Raw genomic sequence first — 10917 nt, forward strand, 5'->3', positions numbered from 1 at the left:
ATCCACATAAAAATAGAATTAGGTGTTATTTGCATATTTAATAACTCTACAAAATAATTATTGAAATAAAATAATAATAAAATTTATAAATATTTAAATGATAGTCCACACATTCAATTTATTTATCTTACTTTTCGTTTAAATTTGTTTCAAAAAATTGTCTCTCTTTTTCTAACTATTGAATTATAACTTTCCATATGTCATGTTTAACACTACAAGATTAAAATATATCTTGACAGATTTTATGCGTTATAAATTTAAGACATAATATTGAATATTATTTTTTACTTTCTTAAATTTCGTGTCAAATCAAAATCAAACAAATAAATTGAAACAAAGAAATACTCAATTTTAAATAAAAAAACTTTCGGACATTGAAAGGTAATTTTAAAAGTATAGCATAAATTATACACTACAATGATAGATAAATCTTAATACTATAACATTTCTTTATACTATCATTTTATATGACATAAACTCATTTAATATCTATTTTCGGTATTCGATTTTCATGAGTAATTTTTCAGCTATTAATAGATTATCTTAGAATTTATCATCTTAAAATCTTAAATTGTTTCATTGTGAAAATTAGCATATGAGATATTCATATGAATAACAATAAATTTATTGTCTCCCTAAAAAAAATAAATTATTTTATTTAATTTACTCATATTTTATAATTTAAGACTGTATGGTTTTTATTGAAAAATTAATATATGAATAATTCTGTCATTGATTTAACACTATAGAATGTTTCATTATGAAAATTAACATATGACTAATTATGTCAAATGTATTAGATTGCCCTTTATCTTGTGGTTCTAAATTTAACACATGGACAGTTGAAACTAAAGTATTGTAAAAAAATAAATTATACTTTTTAAAATAAATTAAAATCGAAAATAGGTCTTTATTTTTGAAATTGAGAGAGTAACAAACATCTACATGACATTCATATATCCCCAGTTCACGTCATTTAAAAATAACTTTAAGTTAAACATTTTCATGATATCTAAAATAATTTTTAAATATAATTTGTTAAACCTTAAAAAATAATTTAAGTAGTTAGTTTTGTTCATAATTTATAATGAAATATGAAAATTTATGTGATAATCTTTTTATTAAATATAAATTAAAATAATATACTTAAATCAAATGATAGAATAATATTAAATTTAAAGATAAATCATATTTGAAGTTTTTTCCTTTTTTTTCAATCGTGGTGTCCAAGCGAGCTTTCCCTCCTCTTAACTAAATCCACAGAATAAACAAGTTACTATTGAGTGTAACATTCATTATTATTTTTTTATTATTATTTTTTTCCTAAAATTATTGATATTTAACTTATGTTTAAGGTAAAACATGTAAATATAACTATACTGTAGATTATGATGTTTATACATCAGCCCAACCAATGACTATTCATGTAACACCTTGATTCGCTGAATCAGAATGCTACACGGTGCTCATGACCCCGAGGGACTACAAGCTAACCCATGACTGATATCTGTACTTGTATACTGCAAATCATGATATAATAATGCAGAATACATAGAACTGTAAGGCCATAAGGTTCAACTGAATACAATTATGTAGGTGAAAATACCCAAAACAACTCAATCTGAACGTAAATCTGAACATAAATCTGAAAGCCTCTAAACTATCTGAATAAGGAGTTGAAGGAATATGTCTCCAACTAACTTCGTAAAACTAAACTGAAGAAATAAATAAATGAATCAAATTATATTGTCCTCGAATCAATGAGGACTCACTGTGTCTCTGCGACTGGAATGCTACCGCTACTACTAGGCTGGAGCTCATGTCTCGGAACTTATGATGTAACATGAAAAGAAAGCACCATAGCACAAATGCATCAGTACAACTGGAGTACTGAGTATACGAGGAAGGTAGGTTGAACATAAAGGGTTTCATATATGAACAACACTGACTACTAATATGAACGTGGCAGTGCAAACACACATATATAGAAACTGGGACCATGACTACGTGATAGCATAACCTGTAAGATAATACATGGTTTACTGATAACTATCATGACTGATACTGAAACTGATAACATGGACGACTGTGTCTGACAGTCCTGTATATATTGAAATCTGAAGAACGCCCTGAGTTCTTTTACTGAGATTGATACTGAAACTGTGGGAAGTAGTGTTTAACCGACATGCCCCATGTATGCCGTTATGTCTAAGCTGGGGTCCAATCTATGCCCCAGGTAAAGGGGTGTCAATACCGTGCCACAGGTAAGGACAGCTTGTGAGTAACCCTTATCTGGCGGGTACTCAATGAGAATGGTGGGAACCCTAAGCTGATGGTTTAAGCCACCTCATCAACCCTAATCTGATGGGTTAAGATGTCTCAACCTACGCTGGCTACGTAGTTCTGGAACACAAGGATGACTACCAAGAATCACACCCTGAACTGGCGGGTGAGTTCCCATCCTTGAGTTCACTCGGTGATAACCTCTACTCCCATATGGAGGGACTGGACATGAATAACTGACTGTGCATGACTTAATCTTACTGAATTTCGTTGACTGGAATGTTACTGATATATGACAACTGACTAAGATCATGAAGGTTTTTCTGAGTCACCTGACTGACTGAAGTCTATGGAATCATAGCTTGAGTTCGGATATTGTGAAACATGACATGGATATAGGCACACAACTATAGTTTTCGGGTATAAGTACCCCCAGGACTCGATGGAAGGAAACTGACACACATGCCTGACTTGATCATAAGAGTAGAGTACATAATTTATAATATCATAAGTAGGGATCTCATACTAAGTATAGTTATCAACAATGTATTGCATGGAAAGGATTTCATATCACATGGAAGTACCTGCACAATATTAATATCATGTTCATTATATAATCATATTGGCAACACATACCAATAGCATGGAAGTTCATGTGGATTGCATGGTTATCATACATCTTGTTCATAAGTAGGATTTGCAAGTAAACATAGCATAATCTCATAAGAATAGTTCATGAGTATTCCAACAACATTTACAAGGCACATTAACAACATAGAAGTCATTGGAATGTAAGGGCATATCATGAATCCTTCACTTAGTCACAATTTAACTATATTGCATTATTTCTAGTTTCTTAGGAATTTTATCAAACACCTTAAATGCACATCTTAAGCATAGGTGAAATCATCAAATTATACATCATGAACAACCAAATTTACAGGTTTCCAAATCATATGATATCATGAAATAAATAAAACATATAAAGATTCCATCTTGGGAATCACCCAATATCAACAACATGATCATCAATACCCAATAATATAGAAATCATACTTTATAATGAAAAAGAGGGTTTTTGAGCTTTATGGATAAAAGGGATCCATAAATCAACTCATGCATACCTTAGAAGGAAAGATTCTTGATTATTGACGGATGAATTTCCTTGAAATCGGATCTTCAAGCTTAGTTATGCAACCCTAGTTGTTTTTCTCTTTTAGTGCTCTTGGATGATGAGCTTTGAGATGATAATAGGGTTATAATATGTTTAGAAGCTATATATTTTGTAGGGTTAAGTTTAGGGACGTGTAAGGAGTGTTAAAAGACTTACTTACCCTTAAAATAACTCAAAACGGAGTGTTTTTGGCACCTGGAATTGACTTAGGCGGTGCCCAAGTGATTGCCTAAGCTAGGTTAGGCGGCGCCTAACCAATCGCCTATGCTTAGGTTGGGCGGCGCCTAACCAATTGCCTATGCTTGGGTTGGGCGGCGCCTAACCAATCGCCTATGCTTACTGTCTCTCACAAAAATGGGCATAACTTTTCACTCGGGTATTGGATTAAGGCGAAATTGGTATCGTTGAAAATCTAATTCGATTCTTTACAATTTGGTGGGTCTAAAATCAGCCAACATACCACATTAACATCGAGTTATACTCGTTCAAATATGACTCTTGCAAAATCGAACACTTAAACTTGATGGATTCAAAAACTCTTAGCTTGTATTACCTTAAGTGACTCATATGAACATGCTTAATGCATCATAGGCTATCTTATCACTATTATATTCATTTTAAGTCATGTACTCAAGTATGAATCGCAGGATAGGAGATTTCATACGTAGGAATACTTATTCACTTCCTAGCTTAGAAACATACGGGGTCTTACAATATCTCCCCCCTTGGGTACATTCGTCCTTGAATAAGAATTTACTGAGAAGGGATACAAGATAATAGAACATGAACTAAACATGAAGAACTGGAACTTGATCTCATGACTGACATGCTAAACGTACTGAACTCGTGCATATCTGATGTACGACTAACACATGAATGCATGACTGAGTATGAAACGGTTAATAGGTACCAAGTTTATAATGGAAACATGAACGTGAACTGAATAAGATTAAGGAGAACTGTTACCTTGAGCTTGATCTGAATTGGTAGAGAAGAGGTGAGGATACTTGGTACGCATATCTGCTTCTGCTTCCCAAGTAGCTCGCTCATGAGACTGATTTTGCCAAAGAACCTTGACTAGAGGGACTTTTTTGTTCCTCAATCTATGATTCTGATAATCTAAGATTTTGACTGGAATCTCTACAGAGGAGAGGCTGTTCTGAATGTCGATGCTCTGAATAGGGACAACAACTGCTGGGTCACCTATGCACTTCTTTAGCAAAGAGACATGGAAGACTAGATGGACTGAGGCTAGATCTGAAGGCAACTCAAGCTCATAAGCTACCTTGCTGAAGCGATAAAGAATTCTGAAGGGACCGATATACCGACGACTAAGTTTCCCTTTCTTCTCGAACCTCTTCACTCCCTTCATGGGAGAGATCTTAAGATAGACATAGTCATTGACCTTAAACTCGAGATCCTTTCTATGAATATCTACATAGAACTTCTATCGGCTCTGAGCAACCCGGAGTCTCTCTCTGAGCAACTGAACTTTCTCTAAGGTGTCGAATATTAAGTCAGGACCTATGATTGAGGCCTTACTAACTTTAAACCAACCAATCGGAGATCTACATCTCCTACCATATAGATCTTCGAATGGATCCATCTGAATACTAGAATGATAGCTATTGTTTTATGCAAACTCAATCAAAGGCAAGTGGTCGTCCCAACTTTCTTTGAAGTCAATTGCATACGCCCTTAGTATAGCTTCAAGTGTCTGAATGGTCCTCTCTGCTTAACCATCTATCTAAGGATGAAACGCTGTGCTGAGATGGACTTAGGTAACGAGACCCTTTTGGAATGCCTTCCAAAAGTGAAAATTAAACTAGGTACCTCTATCTGAGATAATAGATAGTGGAACACCGTGTAATCTAACTCCTTGATATAGAGTTTGGCATAATCCTTGGTAGAGTAAGAAGTATGAACAGGAAGGAAATGAGCTGATTTGGTCATTCTATCTATAATGACCTAGACTAAATCATGTTGATGACGAGTTCTAGACAAAACCGTCACGAAGTCTATGTTAATGTCTTCCCACTTCCAAGTAGGAATGGTGAACTCTTGCATGGAACTACTAGGTTTCTGATGCTCTATCCTAACCTGCTGACATGTAGAGCACTTATCCATAAACTCTACAATATCTCTCTTCATCCCACTTCACCAATAGATCTCCCGCATGTCGTGGTACATCTTAGTGGCCCCTAGATGAATAGAGTATCGCGCACCATGCACTTCTGCAAGTATTCGCTACTTTAATTCATCTACACCTGGAACACATAGACGACCCTGACAACGAAGAACACCATCTCCCCCTTGGGAGAAAACCTTAACTTTTTGATTCTGAACTGACTCTTTGAGCTTGACAAGTCTAGGATCCCTATCTTGTTTCTCTTTCACCTCGGAAACTAGGGATGACTCTGAACTACTATGAACACATACACCACCCTCTGAAGAATCGACTAAGTGAACGCCTAGTCTGGCAAGCTGATGGATATCCTAAGCCAACTTTTTCTTACTATCCTCAACGTGAGAAATACTACCCATGGAGAGTAGACTGAGAGCATCGGCGACAACATTGGACTTGCCCAGATGATAAAGAACACTCATGTCTTAATCCTTCAAGAGCTCTAATCACCTTCTCCGGCAAAGATTGAGATCTTTCTGGGAAAAGACATACTGGAGGCTTTTATGGTCTGTGAAGACATCTACATAAACTCCATAGAGATAATGCCTCCAAATCTTCAAGGCAAAAACTACCACTGCTAATTCAAGATCATGAGTAGGATAATTCTTCTCATGTGGATTTAACTGTCTGGAGGCGTAGACTATGACCTTATCATGCTGCATGAGGACACAACCTAAACCTACTCTGGATGCATCACAATAGACTACAAAACCGTCTGAACCATCTGGAATAGCTAGAACTGGAGCGGAGGTGAGTCGAGTCTTCAATTCTTGAAATCTCTTCTCGCATGAATCTGACCACTAAAACCTAATCTTCTTCTGAGTCAATCTGGACATGGGAGATGCAATAAAACAAAATCCCTCAACAAACCATCTGTAATAGCCAACCAAACCCAAGAAACTCCTAATATCTGATGGAGATACGGGTCTGGGCCAATTTCTTACTACCTCAATTTTCTAAAGATCTACTCTAATGCCATCACCGAACACAATATGGCCAAGGAATGCTACTAATCTTATCCAAAATTAGCACTTGCTAAACTTAGGGAATTGGTGATCCCCAAGAGTGTAAAGAACAATCCTGAGATGGTCTGAATGATCATGCTCTGTGCGAGAATAGACCAGAATATCATCTATGAAGACTATGACAGACATGTCTAAGTTTTGCTTGAACACACGGTTTATCAAATCCATAAAAGCTATAGGGGCATTGGTAAGACCAAATAATATGGCTAAAAATTCAAAGTGACCATACCGAGTATGAAAAGCTGTCTTCGAAATATCACATTCTCTAACTCTGAGATGATGATAGCCCAATCTGAGGTCTATCTTAGAGAAGTAACTGGCACCCTGAAGTTGGTCAAATAGATCATCAATCCTGGGAAGAGGATATCTGTTCTTTACCGTAACGTTGTTGAGTTGACGGTAATCAATACACATCCTGAGAGAACCGTCTTTCTTGCGCACGAATAATACTGGCGCACCCCATGGGGAAGCATTGGGTCTGATGAATCCCTTATCTAAGAGATCCTTTAACTAATCTTTCAGTTCCTTGAGTTCTGCTGGTGCCATTCTATATGGAAGAATAGAAATAGGTTGAGTATCCGGAAGAAGGTCTATGCCGAAGTCTATTTCCCTGTTGGGAGGAATGCCTGGAAGATCTTCGGGAAAGACATCTGAGTACTCATTAACAACAGGGACTATTTCAAGGCTGGGAGATTCAGAACTAGAATTTTTAACATGCACGAGATGATACACACACCCCTTAGAAATCATTTTCCTTGCCCAAAAGTAGGAAAAGTTGACCCCTGAACGCTGAAATGCCACCCTTCCACTCTAGGATGAGCTCATTCAGGAAATAAAACTGAACTATCCTATTTCTGCAGTCGACTTTGGCATAGCAGGAATGAATCCAATCCATGCCAATAATGACATCAAAATCAGTCATCTATAACTCCACTAAATTTACTGACGTAGATTTCTGAGATATCATTACCGGGCAGTTCCTGTATACTCACCGGGCTATGATATTTTTACCCACTGGGGTAGAGACTGAGAAGGGCTCTGCTAGGACTTCGGGACTAATTCTGAAATTGCCTGCTATGTATAGAGTAATAAAAGACAAAGATGAACCTGGGTCTAGTAAAGCATAAACGTGAACATGGAAAATCTGTAACGTACCAGTAACAACATCAGGAGAATTTTCCTGATCCTGCCGGGACTAAAGAGTATAGAGTCTATTTGGGTGTTGCCTACTGGTAGCACTGGAAATGGTACCCTACTGGTTTGGGCGACTGGACTGAGCCGTAGAATGATTTTACTGACCCTAAAGACTTAACTGCAGACACTCCCTAATCCTGTGGCCTAGCTTTCCATAACCAAAACAGATATCACTACCGACTCTGCAAATGTCCTTGTGGTTCTTACCACAAGTCTGACAAAGGGGATTCATTCGGGTACTGCTAACACTGCCCTGAGATTTAGAGCCTGGAGCTTTGTTTCTATTACCGTCTCTGAACTTTGGCACTGGAGCGCTAGAAGAGGAAGGAGCTGGAACGGTTGACTTAGAGAGAAACTATGAACGATTTCCTCCATCTAACTTGGGGTAAGCAAAGTTGAAATTACCTGTCCTTGCTCTCTTGTTCTGCCTCTCCCTAGTCTTAAACTTCTGCTCTTCTACTTATTGGGCATCGGTCATTAGTCTGGCTAAGGTCATATCACCGATCAATATCACAGACCTATACTCATTTACCACGCTATCATTGACCCCTGACACGAACTTGCTCATCTTAGCTCTATTGTCTACAACCACATAAGGAGCATACTTGACTAGCTGAGTAAATTTGAGAGAATACTCCTTAACCATTATATTCCCCTGCCTAAGGTTGATGAACTCAAGAACTTTGGCTTTCCTCAACTCTTGGGGAAAGAATCTGTCTAAGAAGGCTGTGACAAATTCCTCCCACTTGATAAGGCCTGTATCATCTAACCTCTCATACTTCTATTTTTTGTACCAATCATGAGCAACATCCTATAACTGGTAGGCATCTAACTCAGCACTCTCAATAGAAGTAACACCCATGATGTCGATGACCTTCTGGACTTGGTCAATGAACTCCTGAGGGTCCTCATCAGACTTAGACCCATGGAAAGATGGAGGGTTCATCCGGGTGAAGTCCCGAACCCTAGCTTATTTGGGAGTGGCCACTGGATTGGTCGGAATGATTGGTGGATGGTTATTCTATGCATCCATGGATTGACCAAGTATGGTAAATGCGGCTCTAAAATCCACATGGGAAACATGTTCACTCAAAGGATCTTCGAGCTGAGGATGGTAAATGCGGCTCTAAAATCCACATGGGAAACATGTTCACTCAAAGGATCTTCGAGCTGAGGAGCTGGTTGGTTTCTTCTCTTTGGGGCCATGGTCTGGAATAAGAAAAGAATGGATTAGACTAAGAGTTTAACTTGTGATTATTCTCACTAGCATGACATGAATAATGAAGAAAGGGGACTATTCCTAAAATATCTTATAGCCTCCTGCACATAAATGTGGCGCGTAACACACCCATGTACAAGACTCTACTAGATGCGGCTTTCAAACTTCCTAGGACTCTATTGAACCTTTGGCTCTGATACCAAGTTTGTAACCCCCTGATTCGCTGAACCGGAATGCTACATGGTGCTCATGACCCCAAGGGACCACAAGCTAACACATGACTAATATCTGTACCTGTATACTGCAAATCATGATATAATAATGTAGAATACATAGAACTGTAAGGCCATAAGGTTTAATTGAATACAATCACGTGGGGGAAAATACCCAAAACAACTCAATCTGAACGTAGATCTGAACATAAATCTGAAAGCCCCTAAACTATCTGAATAAGGAGTTGAAGGAACATGTCTCCAATGAACTTCGTAAAACTAAACTAAAGAAATAAATAAATGAATCAAAATCATATTGTCCTCAAATCAATGAGGACTCACTGTGTCTCTGCGACTGAAATGCTACCGCTATTGCTGGGCTGGAGCTCGTGTCTCAGAACCTATGGTGTAACATAAAAAGAAAGCACCATAATGCAAATGCGTCATTACATAAAGGGTAGGCTGAACATAAAGGGTTTCATGCATGAACAACACTGACTGACTAATATGAACGTGGGAGTGCAAACACACATAAATAAAAACTGGGACCGTGAATACGTGATAGCATAACCTGTATGCTAATACATAGTTTACTGATAACTGTCATAACTGATACTGAAACTGATAACATGGACGATTGTATTTGACAGACCTGTATATACTGAAATCTAAAGGACGCCCTGATTTCTTTTACTGAGACTGATACTGAAACTATGGGAAGTAGTGTTTACTTGACATGCCCTATGTATTTCGTTATGGCTAAGTTGGGGTCCAATCTCTGCCCCAACTGGAGGGGTGTTAATACAATGCCACGGGTAAGGACAGCCTGTGAATGACCCTTAACTGGCAGGTACTCAATGAGAAAGTTGGGAACCCTAAACTGAAAGGTTAAGCCACCTTATCAACCCTAATATGACAGGTTAAGCTATCTCAACCTACGCTGGCTACGTAGTTCTGGAACACAAGGATGACTACCAAAAATCACACCCTGAACTGGCGGGTGAGTTCCTATCCTTGAGTTCACTCAGTGCTAACCTCTACTCCTATCTAGAGGGACTGGATATGAATAACTGACTGTGCATGACTTAATCTTACTGAATTTTATTGACTGGCAGAATGTTACCGATATCTGACAACTGACTAAGATCATGAGGTTTTCCTGAGTCATATGACTGACTGAAGTTTATGAAATCATAGCTTGAGTTCGGATATCATGAAACATGACATGGATCTAGGCATACAACTATAGTTTTTAGGTACAAGTTCCCGCAGGACTTGATGGAAGGAAACTGACACATATGACTGACTTGATCATAAGAGTAGAGTCCATAATTTATAATATCATAAGTAGAGATCTCATACTAAGCATGGTTATCAACAATGTATTGCATGGAAAGGATTTCATATCACATGGAAGTACTTGCACAATCTTAATAGCATGTTCATTGCATTATCATTTTGGCAACACATACCAATAGCATGAAAGTTCATGTGGATTGCATGGTTATCATACATCTTGTTCATAAGTAGGATTTGCAAGTAAACATAGCATAATCTCATAAGAATAGTTCATGAGTATTCCAACAACATTTACAAGGCACATTAACAATATAGAAGTCATTGGA

Source organism: Capsicum annuum, unplaced genomic scaffold, assembly GCF_002878395.1.
Source record: "Capsicum annuum cultivar UCD-10X-F1 unplaced genomic scaffold, UCD10Xv1.1 ctg81604, whole genome shotgun sequence".
In the NCBI taxonomy this organism is placed as follows: Eukaryota; Viridiplantae; Streptophyta; class Magnoliopsida; order Solanales; family Solanaceae; genus Capsicum; species Capsicum annuum.